The 13708-nt window shown below is 62.6% G+C and overlaps 1 protein-coding gene across 11 annotated transcripts in view; it reads right to left on the bottom strand.

Moving 5' to 3' along the window:
- Positions 1-8549, bottom strand: part of KCNN1 (potassium calcium-activated channel subfamily N member 1) — a 31109-nt gene extending 22560 nt beyond the window's left edge. For 3 of the 11 annotated variants that reach the window (XR_011430465.1, XR_011430468.1, XM_070246601.1), the window contains exons 1-2: positions 7248-7383; positions 5450-5676 (exon numbers count right to left, since the gene is read on the bottom strand). The gene's annotated coding sequence lies outside the window, so the exon portion shown is untranslated. Of the gene's footprint in view, positions 1-5449; positions 5677-7247; positions 7385-8366 lie in introns of those variants that run through there. The other 8 variants (XR_011430469.1, XM_070246605.1, XM_070246609.1 and 5 more) reach the window with 6 other exon arrangements.
- Positions 8550-13708: the final 5159 nt, after the last annotated feature.

Below are 13708 nucleotides of genomic sequence, written 5' to 3'. Positions count from 1 at the left end.
CCGCCCAGATTTAAAGGTCCCTCCTTCCCGGGAGCCAGGTTCGCCCCCGCAGCGCAGGACTGGTCCTCACACTCGCCCGCTTGCCCCGCGCCATGGAGGGGACCTTACCGAAGCAACAACTACAGACCCCCCCGACAGTCCTCAGGAACTCCTAGCCACCCCTTTCCCAAAATTGGGCCCCTCAACCTTGGCGCGCCTGGGGGCTGATGGTGCCATGCGCACCTGCCAAGGGGACAACTTTGCAAAGCAACCGGACACCTCCCTCCTGAAATGACCTCCTCAGACGTCTGCTCCGTGCAGGAGAGGCTTAGGGTGGGGCAGCAGGATGTTACCCAGTAGGGAGTGCCTAGAAACTGGGTGTGGGGGCTGCCAGGGGTAAGGGGTGCCTACTGGGGAGATGGTTCAAGGCCACCTTCTTTGGGACTCAGCCTCTCCCCAGTCCTCACTCCCAAAACCAACTGCAGGATGGCAGGACAGCAGGAGGCTATTTGGGGGGTCCCCAGAATGGGGAACTGTGCCCTTTTCCCCTGGCACTGAGGGTGGCCTTGGGTGACATTCATTCAACATTAATGGTGGCTGGGAGGAGCCTGGGGGACTGGGAGGTGGGGAGCCCTTTTTTCCTCCGCCCCCAGGCAGCCTCACTAGCTCAGCCTCACCCTGTCCCCTGCCTCCTGCCCGGCCGGGGGTGACTGCATCTGGCTCCGTGCTCCCCAGCCTGGAGGCTCCTGGGGCAGCAGGTCCCCTCATCTGTCTCCCAGCCCCCCATCTGTTTTCTTCCCGCACTGAGCTTTGGCCCCGGTCAGGAGCATCTGACCGCTCGTCACTGCCTCAGGGCAGCTGATCTGTTTTGTTTCCTCTGCCGTGTCCAGAAAAATAGCTGGAGCGAATGAGTGAGTGAGCAGGGGGTGGTCCTGTCAGCCAGTGACACTGGTGAGGCTGAGCAGGGCCGGATGATGGCCCAGGGTTGGCAGATGCGACTCCAGTTCTGTCGTCTCAAGAGCCTGTTCTTCATCCCAGCCTGTCGGGGACAGCCTGAGGAAGGCCTGGTCATGGTGACAGTGCCCAGGGCTATGACCGTTAGGGAAGCGAAGGCCTGGGGATCATCCATGCCCTGCCGTGTCCACAAGGGCACCAGGAATCGGGTTATGGTGACCCTAAAGGGATGCCTGCTCAGGCACGCAGGAGGAGCAGCCATCTGTCCTGCACCCCCATCCACTCACCGGCCCCCAGCCCCTCCCGTCGCCCCTCGGCCCCTGTTCCAACCCCTACGTCTTGCACTTGCTGTTCCCCTGCCTGGGCGGCTGGGGGCTGTCTCTAATGCACAACATTGATGGAGCCACCCATGTCTCCCTTGGGATATGGGACACATCCCTGCACTGCATTCACTGCCCTGGCCCCTGACGGCCGAGCCTGCACCCCTCCTTACGGTCCCAGCTCCACGGAAAGCATTCACGCTGTGCCATGGGGGGAGCCCGGCCTGCGCAGCCTGCTGTGGGGGCCCTGCAGCGTCTGATGCTTTCTGAATTCAAGCCGAACGTGTAACTGTCCCAAAATTCACAAAAGCATCTGGCCACAGCCCTGGGAGGCCCCTCCAGCCTTCTGCCTTGCCCAGGCTCTGCACCCACCTTCGCTCTCTGAAAAGATCCCTCTTTCCCCTTTGGGCTCACCTGCACTGAGGGATCAGGGACCCCCTTAAAGGGGCCGAACTTAGGACGGTCAACCTGGTGACCAACTGCCTCCTGCCCGTCTGCCCCGTCTGCCCCGTGGCCTGCCTCTGAGACAGGGCTGGGTGTGGTGGCTGGGTTGGGAGTGGGCGGAGGTAGGCTGCGAGTGGGGGTTGCTGCTTGAGTCTCCATTCCAGATAGTCTCTCCTTGGCCCACGGTTGGCTGGAAGGGACCTGAGGAGCCTGCAAATGAACTTGTGGGTTGGGAAGCCCCCAGGACTTGCGCCCCGGGAAATGGCTTGCACACCGGGCAGGGGAAGGGGTGGCCGCTGAGCAGGAGGCCCCTCCTCCTAGAGCTTGAGGGCTGGGTCCCAAATCCAGGGCAGCGGCTGAGGGTCTGGGTTCAGGGGACCTGGGAGAAGCTCACGGAGCCGAGGGACGCGGAGGCAGAGGCTGAGCGGCGATGGACGGGCCCCCTCTCCCCTAGCCAGGCATCCACAGAAATCTCAGACCCATCCCGGGTCTAACACGGGCTGCCTGGGAGGAGGCCGGAGCCTGAGTCGCCGTGACTGTGGGAAGCAGGGTGGGGCAGGTGTTCACGCGCGCTCCGTCGTTCGCACATTCATCAGTTCATCCATTCACAGGCCACAGAGCCCCTTCTCTGAGTGTGGTGCTGGGATGCAGAGGCTGAGACAGACGCAAACCCGGCCCTCTTGAAGCTGAACTTCTAGAAAGAGGGAGACAACCCTTTCCAAATAAGGGACCAGTAAGAATGCTAAACAGACCAAAGCGCTGGAAAAAGATCCAGTGAAGTCGACAAAACTAGGAACCGGGATGAGGTTTTAACTAGGGGAGTCAGGGGAGGCCTCTCAGAAGAGGTGACATTGGAAAGGGGCCAAGGAGCTGGCCCTGGAGGAGTGGGGAGAGGGGCGCCTGGCAGAGTGCACAGCAAGGGCACCGAGGGCGCAGTGGAGGGAGAGCGGGAGAGCAGGGGCTGCAGGGAAGGGGCCGAGGGGTGGGGCGAGTCACAGAGGCGCTTGGGGTGCCCCCTGCAGGGCTGCGTGGGAGGACTCTGAGGGGGAGTGGGGGCGGGTTGGGAGGGTAGGTCCCCTTGGGGCGGTGGCCTTGCCTGGCAGGAAGGCAGAAGAAGGCCCGGGGGCTGGGCAGGCATCTCCGGGAGCTCCTCCCGGCTCTCAGGGGCACAGGGACGGGGGCAGCCTTTGACTTGCCAGCATGTACTGGGCTCTCCTGTAGGCAACGCTTGTACTGTGAGGTGAGGATACTGCGATGATGGCGACACACAAAATGCCCCAAATCACGGTTTTAGGACAGCAAGGTAAGATGTTGAGTCAGCGAATAAATACAACCGGCCCTCACAGACAGTCCGCAGAGGAAACGGGGCCGGAGGCTGTGGAGGGGCTGCACCCGCACCCACGGGCCTCGCCGTGGCAGCCCGCTGAGCCCTCAGGCCCTGCTCTGGAGGAGGAGGTGCGAGCCTGGGGGTGACAAGGAGGCAGGGAACCGGCTCTGTCATAAGCACAGAGTCCCCCAAATGCAGCTGAGGTCCTGGAGCCTGTCCGCACCCACCAGGGGACCTGCCCCATGGCAGTCTGTCCAGTCCAGGCAGTGGTACCCTCGCCCCAGACACCAGTGTCCCCTCCCTCCTTCCTAGCTGGAAGGCTCCAGACTAACTCTCCCTGCCCAGTGACCCCACATCCAGCGGGACCGCGGCCTGTCCACCCTTATGCTGAACTCGCTCCCGGCGGCCCCTCCCTCCCCGCCCCTGCAGCCCTCGCCTGGCACAGGCCCCGGGGCCCCGCGGCTGTACTGGTTTGAACAGTGTCCCTCCAAAACGCACGTCCACTCGGGACCTCAGAACGTGGCCTTATTTGGAAACAGGGTCTTTGCAGATGTCGTTAAACTAAGATGAGGTCATCCCGGACTAGGGTGGGCCTTCACCCAATAACAAATGTCCTTACAAGAAGGCCAGGTGAAGACAGGGCAGAGACTGGAGGGACGCAGCCACAAGCTAAGGACGCCAGGAGCGTCCCCTGAGCCTCCGCGGGGTGGTGGCCAGCCGGCCGCCTGACGCAGACTACGGCCCCCAGAAGTGAGAGACAATACTCTCCTGCTGTTTGAAGCTCCCTGGGTGTGGTTTTGTGACGGCAGCCCCAGGACACTCCTACAGTGGCCGTGGACAAGGGGCCGTCCCTCTCTGAGCCTCAGTTTCCTCAGCAGGGCAGTGAGGGCCCCCAGGGGCAGTGGGAAGGGCCAGGGAGCCAATCCCCGTGAAATGTGCCGGGCACACAGCAAGCGCTCCCTGGGGGCTCCCATCGCTCCTGTTCTCATCACAACCTCGACCATTTCAGAAGTGCCTTCCTGGCCTCCGTGACTCTCGGCCACTCTGTGCCAGGCTCCCTGGAGGGATCTGTCCTAATTCCAAGTGCTCAGTGGCTCCCCCAGGCCCTCACGGCATCTGTACAATTAGACCCCAGGCACAGCTCCAGCTGGCCACCAGCAAACTCCTACTTGCCCTTCCAGACTCAGTTCAAAGAGCAAGAACACCTCCTCCAGGATGCCCTCCCAGATCTCCCCCAGCACAATGAATCCCTCCTTCCCTCCCTGCGGTTCCTCAGCATCAGGCAAAAACCTGACCACACGCATCCTCCATGCCCAGCTCAGTTCCAGAATCTGCCCGCTGCTCTCCATCCCTGAGGCCCACCTTCGTCCTGGCCCTGCCAACTCTTCCCAGATGCCTCATCGGCTTCCCCTATTGGCCTTCTGCCACTTCCACTCCTGCCCTGACAGTCCCAGCTCTCCACAGCAGCCACAGGAGCTTTTGAAAATCATAAATCAGACCATGTTTCTCCCCTGCTCATACACCCTCCATGGCTCCCCATTGCTCTGCAGTCCACTCCTGCACCTCAATCCCTGTCCGCAGACCTCCCTGCCTTCATCTTTCTTCTTTCTCCTCCTCCCTCATTCTCTTCCAGCCACACCAGCCTCTTCACTGTTCCTGAAACATGCCAAGTCATTTCTGCCTCAGGACCTTTGCACGTACTGTTCCTTCTGCCTAGTACACTGTTCTCCCAGCTCTGGCCTGGCCATCTCCTCCTCCTCCTTCAGATCTCAGCTCACGGTCACCTCCCTGGAGAGGCCCTTCTGCCCTTTCCCTCTCCCCCAGGCATTCTCTAAGACATCACTATGTTTTATTGTCTTCCCCCCACATATCACAAGACCTGACCTGGTGCCACCTCAGCACCCACCGTGTCCCCACTGCCCAGCTCAGGGTCTGGTACACCGTAACTGCTTGGTGTTTGTTGATGGAGTAACCGACCCCACACATCTAGGACTGGTGCCTCTGTCCTCCCCACACCCTCATCGGCAGCTCCCTGCTGACCCTAGAATGTCAGTCAATGTTTGCAGGGGAAGGAAGGACCAAAGAAGCTGTTCCCTAAGGGCTGTTGCAGGGAGCGGGGCCACGGGAGCTGGGTGGTGGAAACTGTGGGGGTTGGGGCCCTTCCACTTGGTGCAACTGCCCCCTTCAGGCTGTGTGACACTGGGCGGGTCACCTAGCCTCTCTGAGCAGATTCCCCACCATCAGCGATGGGAGAAAGGGGACAGTGACTCTGGGGGGCTCTAGAAAGCAGAATTATTATTATTACTGTTATATTGTTAGCGTTATTTCAAAGGTTGGCACTTTCTTAAGTCACCAGTTTTTCTATCCAACCCCTATGTTAGCTGCCCCCACCCCTAAAGGTGACCCGAGTCTGGGATCCACTTACCCTGGGGTGCAGGGGTCTCCCTGATGAGCCACCAACAAAGGGCCTGTCCCCTTTGGTCCCACTGGGCTACCACATGGCTGGCAGTGGCTGTGGCCACCTGGCTTCCCCCTCGGCCTGTGAGGACAGACACGGGGTGCAGGGGGGGCAGGGCCCCAGGAGGCCGGCTGCTGACAGCTCAGATCGCAGTGGTCTTTAGAGTGGATCTGTGCTCCCACGAGCTGGCAGACCTTGTGAGTTTTAAGGAAACTTAAGATCAGGGGTGCCGTCTGCCCACTGGGTTCTGTTTCCTCCCTCGGGGCCCTCCTTGAGCCCGAGCTGGCACCTTTCCCCCATTCCAGGCCCCTTCCCCGGAGGCCCCACCTCCTTCCACTGGACACTGCACACTAAAGGCTCTATCTGCCTTTCCCCATGCTGTTCCCTGCCCTCCTCTCCCCATGTCCCCACCACTTCCTTCCCCGTGAGGAGATGTGGGTGAGCGAGGTTGGGCTGGGCTGGGGTGAGGATGGAGGAGTCAGGAATCCCCGGCCCAACCAGCTCAATTCTCGGCCTCCCCAAGTCCTCCCATCTCGGCCCCTGCCCCGGGCCTGGAGCTCACTCATGGCATTCACTCTGGCTATACAGGGCAGTTTCCAGAATCCCCTCTGAGCACACATACCAGGTCCTGCCCTGGAGGAGGGGGCAGAAGGGGACAGAGGGCAGCCCCATGGTGGGGAGGAGTGGGGGGCGCGACTAGACTCCAAAGAGAAACATAGCTGGCTGGGGCCGTCCCAGCTGGCCTTTCTTTCGCCAGGGGTCTGGGGTGGGGCCAGTGGGCACCTGCACTGCTCAGGGGGGCCACCTGTTCCAGCCAGGAGAACCCTGGAGTTGACTCTGGCCCTGGGAGGGCAGAGCGGCTGTCCAAGGTCACCCAGTGGGTTGGGTGCGTCAGAGTGGGGATTATTCTGGAAGTCCTCCCCCCATGTCCTTCAAGGTCTTGGGGAGCCCGAGGGGGCTAGGAAGGGGACTAGGGGGAGCCGAGCGCCCTGGAAGCTGGAGGAGAGTGAGGCTCCCTTCTCGCTCGGTCCAGCCATGGCCTCCCACAGGGCAGAGAGACTTGAGGAGACTAAGGAACCCTCTTCCACTTGCAGGGTCCCCAGACAGGCCCCTCGCACCCCACCCTCAACGTTAAATGCAGGGTGCAGAGGACCGCAGGGCTGACACCATCAACAGGATTCCGGGGTTAGTGAGTCTGCCACAAAGCCAGTTCTGCCCCTGCCCAGCTGGGTGACCTTGGCTAAGCGCTAACCGTCTCTGGGCCTCGGCCACTCTCCCTGTCAGTGACGGGGTGGGAGGGGGAAGAAGCTTAGGGAAGAGAGCAGAGCACGAGCTTCAACGCACAGTGGGCTGGCAGGTGGGGGGTTCCCTTCCACTAGGCAGCGGGGCCAGCCCGGGCATCCCCGCCACACACCGGGAGAGAGAGAAAGGCTTGGCGGTGAGGGGAGGGGGCGACGAGGACAGTCCTTTCCTCCCCCGCTGAGGACGGCGCGGGAGGCTTCCCATGCCACCACCTTCATCTCGGCTGGGGATGGCTCCGCATCCCCAATCCCGGGAGCGGAGAACCTCCCTCCCAGGTCCGGGGGCGGGGGTGGCCGGAGCTGCCCCGGGGCTCGGGGATGGGGGAATCGGAGGAGTTTCCCTCCCTCCCGCAGCTCCCCCTTGAATTCCCCGAGACCGCAAACCCTGCCCGACAGCCGCCCACCAAGGAGAAGGGGAGCCCCGCCGCGTCCTGTGCCCTGCGACCCACCCCCTGCCTACTCACCGGCCGAGACGAGACGGCCGCCGCCGCGGAGCCCCGCGCCCGGCCCGAGCGCGAAGACAAGTGCACGGCCGGCCCGGGCGGGCGAGCCGCGAGGGTGCGCGCGCCGCCGCAGCGCCGACCCCCGCCCGCCCCGCCCCGCCCCGCCGCGCGCCGACCCCCGCCCCGCCCGCGACGCCACGCCCCGCCGTGCCCCGCCCCGCCCCGCCGCCCCCCGCCGCGCCCCACCGCCAGCCGACCCCCGCCATCCCAGGCTTGCCGCCCTCCGCGCCCCGCCGCCCCCCGCCCAGCGTGGAGGGAACCCCCTCCGGGTCTCGCTCCAGCCCCCTCGTCCACAGGCGTGCCAGCCAATTTTAGCGAAAGCGCCAAGAGCTGGGAGGCCTCTCTGCCGCCGCTGGCCCCCGGCTCTCATTTTACAGATGGGGAAACTGAGACCCAGAGCGGGGAGCCCCTGGCCTGGGCCCAGCGCCCGTCACTCTGGGGGCCGCTCTCCAGTGTCCGGGGAAGGAGCGGAGCCGAGGAGGGGAAGGCAATTAAGCCCCCGCACCCCGCTGAGCGCGCTCTGGGGCCTGGGAGGTCCAGGGGGAACCCAGAGGCTTCGGGCTACCAGCCGGTGACGTTGCCCAGGCTGGAAGGTCCCAGTGAGGGAGGGGGACCCCGGGGTGGCCAGAAAACAAACCACAGAAAACTTCTCTATGTCGTTGTTGGGCTGTGACGTCCCCCCTCTCCCTGCACAACTCGGGGACCCCGCTGACCGTGAATGGCAGAGGCCCGGGCGGCGGGATTGTGAAGGTCATTCCGCCAAATGAGAACAATGCTGCTCCTGGGGGCTGGGTCACTAGGGGGTGAGGCGGGGGGGGGGGGGAGAGCCCAGGGCTCGGCCCCTCCCGTGACCTTGGCTCTGCTCAGGCCGCTTTCTGAGCCTCAGTTTCCCTCCAGCGACTGGACAGCGCCCACCTCTGGGGTGCCTCCGGCTTTGGGGAGTCTGTGGGGCTACCGGCTACATTTTGCTGTTCTGCTTCTGCTCCACCCCGGGAAGCGTGGCGCCCTCCCAGGCCACCGGGTTCTCCCTCGCCGCCCCCTACCCCCGCTGCCCCGCCCCGTCTCTGAACCCCCACCCACCTTCTGCCTTGGCCGGGGATGAGGTGGGTTTCCTCTTAGGAGCCAGAAGGCTTCTATGAGCCTCCATCCTTTTTTTTGTTGTTTTTCCTAAAATAGCCCTCCCCCTCCAAATGCCCCCCACCCGTCGCCGAGAGCGTCTCAAGAAAGGTACGCGCTCCCTGGGCTGGGCGGGGTCCCGGAGCCGGGATTCCGCGGCGCGGGCGGGGCTGGGGGCCACTGGGAGCGCATCCCCCGCATTGTGTGTGCGAGACACGCTCAGAGGGAGCCGCCAGCGTGACCGCGACCATGAGCGGAGGGAAAGGGAACAAAGCGGCCGGGGGCCTCCGGGGTCTGCATTATGGAGGCTGAGTGAGAGCCTGAGGGCTGCGGGAAGCGCTGGGAGCCCACAGAGGGGCGCCACCACCTCCGTGGGGAGGACGCCCCGCCCGTGGGGGAGGCCGAGGCCCGCGTCTAGGTCGGACACAGGGAGGGAGGGTCGGGAGCCACCGGTGACAAGCGCGTATCGGTGGGGAGGGGGTCCCTGGCCCTTGAACCCCACAATTGCCCTGTGGAGCTCCCAGAAGGCCCCTCCCAGTCCCACAGCTCGTCTTATCCCCACTGTCTCTTCTCCGTGACGCAGCCACATAATTCCATCCTCACTCATATGACTGGTCACGTCCCTGCCCTGCACAACTGGCGCCCTCCTCCTCGAACCAAGAGGAGGACCCTGACTCGCCTGCCTCCCCCCCACACCCCCGGCGGAAGTCCTGCGTGGTCCGACTACCACTTCAACGTTGTCTCAGCCCTTCCACAGTCTCCCTGGACTGCCTGCCACACTCTGGCCACGCCCAGCATCTGTCCTAACCGGTCCAGCCTCAGAGCCTTTGCATCTGCTGTTCCCTCTGCCAGGATCACCCTGCCCTGGCTCTCTTCACCCCCTATTGTCTTTCAGAGCTTGGTCCAATGTCACCTCCTGCCTAGAGTCATCCCGTCTCTGGGCATGTCAGTCTAGTTTACTGTCCTCGCTGCCCTCAGCCCCTGGTGTGGTCTGGTCCCTTGTTCACCTTCTGCTTTCCCCAGGGGATCGTGAGGCCCGGTGTAATGGGGACCTGGCTGATGAGGCCAGCTCTGACCTAGCACCACCCTAGGAGCTCCAAATAAAGGGACAGAACCACCCTCTGCCCAGCTAGCACCCTGGAAAGCACCCCTAGGACATGGCACAAAAGATCCAGGAGGAAGCAAAACCACAAACACTGTCAGGGGCCCCACATGTTCCCCCCATCTGGTCTGCTTAGCAGTTTCCAGAATAACACGCCACTGGGAAAAGTGATCGGCTGGGACCGAGTTCCTGGCCTGTTCAGCAGAAGCCAGGCCCGAGGCGTAACTCTTTGAGTGCTGGCAAATAAGTATGAAGAGCAAAGACGAGAAGTGGGGGAGGGAGAAGCCCTGGGGCTGACCTTTCCCCTGTTATTAGCTTTTGCATAATATTTTATTACCTTATACTTTTTTAAACCAAAGGGGAAGATAAAAGGAAAATCGCTGTTGGAGGGTACAAAAGCCCAGAGAGGGTAGGTGCCCCCATGGGAGAGAAAACGCAGCTATCAGTGTTGAAAAATCAAGCACTCCCCCCAATGCTTGCCTCCATAAAATCACCCTCCAATGTTTTTTCCGAGCACCTACTGTATGCTTATATGCCCAGAGATTGAAGGGGAGCCGGGGTGGGGGTTCCCAGGGTCGCAGGCTTAGAGCAGTGAGCCCTGGTGGTTTCGGGAGAAAGAGGTGATGGAGGCTGGGACAGGCAGGGACATGTCACCTCGGCAGGGCCATGTCACCTCAGCAGGGCCATGCCCATGGCAGAGGGTTGCGGGAGAGAGAAGGCGCCCGGAGGCGCGCGTGGGTGCCGCGCTTTTGCGCATCACTGCCTGGCCGGGACTCGACCTCAGGCTGGTGTTCAAGGCCAGGAGGGGAGATGGCACCGGAGGGCTCCTGGCGTGCAGGGCTGTGGGGCACCCCGGAGGCGAGAGACAAAGGCACCATCCAGCGAGGTCCCCGCGGCTTTCACAAAGGCTCAAAGGACAGGCGGTGTGTGGGGAGGCGACGGAAATGAGGACTGCCAAATAAAAGGGCACGGAACGGGACAGACTTCTAACAATAAAAATTGTTCCTTGTTTATCTGAAAGTCAAGTTTAACTGGGTGCCTTTTTTTTTTCTTTTCTTGATCTGGAAACCCTAGGCGGCGATCTGCTGGCGCAGCAAACCCCCTCCCTCCCCAGGCCAAACTGCGCGGGGTGGGGGCGGGGGGTTGTCCTGAAGGTGTCTGCCCTCTCTCCAGCCTCCCCTCCCGTCACCCCCACACCTGCCGTGTCCCCTTTATGCGCTTCTCTTTGTCCCCCTCACATTATCCGTGTCCCTTAACTGCTCCCTAAGCTCCCCCTACTCTCCCTCTTCTTTTGTTGTCCCCCTCCCCCTCCCTACCCTGCACCCCTCTCCTCGTCATCCCCACCCTTTTCGTTTCCCCTACCTTCTCCGGCACCCACCCCTCCTCCTCTTCCCTCCACCATTCGCCCCTCCCCCACAGCCCTCTCTCCGCGCTCGCCCCCTCCCTCGGCGCCCACCCTCACCTCCCCTCTCCGCACCCTCCCCCCATCCCCAGGGTGCACGAGGGGGAACCCCGGCCGCAGGCGCGGAGCCCCACGCAGGCGCAGAGCCGTCTGGCTTCCCCAAGGCCGCCGCCACCCCCACACTGCGGCCCACAAGCCGGGTTGCCAAGGCGACGGCGAAGGCCGGAGCGGGAACCTCGGGAAGACCCGGGGTGGCACTCCCACCCCGCCACCTCCTCAACGAACCCCACTCCAGTTTGAGCCGGTTGCCCCGCCCCGCCCCCAGTGCGCACTGCGGCGGGTGAGGATTCCCTGGCCCACAGGGCGGGGGTCGACGCGTGCGCGCTGAGCACGGCTTTCTCTCCCCGACGCGCGCGCGACGGGAAAGCCCTGGCGCGTGAAGGAGAGCGCTCCGGCGCAGGCGCTGTGCGCACTCGGCGCCCCCGCAGCCCCGCCCGGTCGTCCTGGCAACGTGCGCGTGGAGGTCCGGGAGCGCCAGGAACTCCCGTCTCACGCCCCCTCCCGCGCAGTGCGGCGGAGCTGGGGATTCCCGTCGCTTGCGCGCACGCGCGGGCCCGGAATTCCGTGAGGGCAGAGGCAAAGAGAGAAGGGGCTTTTCTGTGGAAGGGGACAAATATTACTACCATCGTCTTTCTGTGTGAGGACTGAAGGCGAGCCTCTCAGCCCCTGTCCTGAGTTTTATCTTCGCTCCCTCGTCCACCTGCCATTCCTCTACAGGTCCCCGGCGCTTGCCACCCGCAGCTCTGACACTCATCCTGTCTGGCTCACACCAGCCCTGGCTCCCCATCGCCCTGGGACACAGCCCCACTCCTTGTCCTGGCGTTCTCGGCCTGGCTGCACGCCCGGATGGCTTCTTCCCTCGGGCTTGGTCACCACTGGTCCCGATCTTCTCTATTGCCCAGTCACGAAGACCCCAGCATGGCCGTGCAGGAGGTTCCTTGGCCAAGCCCTTCTTCAGGATACGCCTTTCCCAGGCACCATCTGTTGATTCGCGAGATACTGTAGGATTAGACACTATTTTTAGGCCCATTTTATATAGGAGGAAACTGAGGTTCAGACCCATTAAGGCCCTGGTCCATTTGTGGGGAGCTGTCTGGGCTCTTCCTCCTGTTAATTTGGCTGACACCTCCAGCCCGGATTCCGGGCCCCACCGCCGCCCCTGATGGCTGCCCCACAGCTCTGGGTACTTCCTGGCTATGTGACGCAGGCAGGTGACTTAGATTTGCCATCTATAAAGGGGATCAGTATGTCACAGAGCTGCCCCAGGTCTCACTGAAATGCTAGTGCCATGTGCCAGGCCAGCGCTTAGTATCCAGTGGATGCTTCTCACTGTCCCATCCTCCCACACTCTGCCCATCGGCACCCTCTGCGGGGCTCCTTTCCTCCCTCTCACTTCCCAAACCCCCATGGAGTCCTCCTGGACCCCTCACGTGTCCACTAGTCCTTGTCTCAGGGTCGGCTCCTGGGGGACCCCCAAACTAAGCCAGTGCTCAGTATACGCCGGTTAGTTTTATGCCATCTCCCACTGTTTCCCGCACCCTCCATACTGCACTTTAGCTGTACTCAATTATTAATGCCCCCCACCCCCCGCCCCCTGAACAGAGGTGTGACCCTCAGACCTTTGCATGTGTGGTTCCTTTGGTCTTTTCTGTCCCCTGTGTCTGTGTGGGGAATTCCTATGCATCCTTCAAGACCCTCCCTCCATGCCACCTTCTACCTTCCTTCCTCGGGGCACAGCCTGGCCCGCTTTGGCCCGGCCCTGACCTCACACAGTTGAGTCCATCTGTGAGGATGTGCATCTGAGACCTGAGAGCCGTGAGAACAGTGTTCTTGGCAGGAGGAACCAACAGGCTGTAGGCCCTGATGGGGAACAAGCTGGCTGGACTGACAGAGCTGAGAGCGAGGAGGCAGGGCTGCAGCCGAGAGGGAGTGGGGAGTGGGGAGAATGGGGACTAGAGGCTGTAGGGACAACCTTTTGGGCGCATAGAGGGTGTCACTTGGGTGGTAGCCATAGCAATGACCTGGTAAATGCTTGGACCCGGCCCCCCACATGCGGGCCCACCTCCCAGCTCCCCACCGTCTCTGCCAACTCCGCAGGGCTGACTGAGCTCTAGGAAGCCAGCACCGGGCTCACATCTCACCGAGCCCTCCCCAGACATGCAGCCTCTGCGAGGATGTTCATTCCTACCAACCCACCTGCCTGCTTCAGCCCCCAGGTCCTTGCCTGCCCAGTGCCCTGCTTCTGCCATGGAATCTGACTCATCACCCACCAAGGCCCGCTCTCAAGAAATCCTCCACCGGGAAGCCTGCGAGGACTCCCCCAGATGCCTCCTATGTTGGAGTAACAGCAGAGCAGCCAGAATTTCCTGATCCCAAGAACTGTGTGACCTTGGCCACTGACTCTGAACCAGACTCAGGATGTAGACAACTCGCCTCCAGCTCCTCTATTTCTGCTCCTGGAATGCTCCGTGATCTCAAGCCAGGGCCTCAACCTCTCTTGAGTCGCCTACTTGCAGCAGCCCAGGAAGGTTTCCGTGGATGGTGGTACAGGCCCCTCACTGGATGAGGGGCCCAAGCCAGGAGGAGGCGCCGAAGGAGCCGGGCAAAGCTCTCAGCTAGCTTGCTGTGACAGGAACACCGTTGGGGGCCCTTGTCTTCTTTGGCCGTGCCTGCTCTCCATCTAACGGCCACTCGCCTCTCCTCACCACCCACCCGCCTGCCCACGTGGACTTCAAGCGCACA

This window comes from Equus caballus, chromosome 21 (genome assembly GCF_041296265.1).
Source record: "Equus caballus isolate H_3958 breed thoroughbred chromosome 21, TB-T2T, whole genome shotgun sequence".
Classification (NCBI taxonomy): Eukaryota; Metazoa; Chordata; class Mammalia; order Perissodactyla; family Equidae; genus Equus; species Equus caballus.
This window is presented reverse-complemented; position numbering and strand designations above follow the sequence as displayed.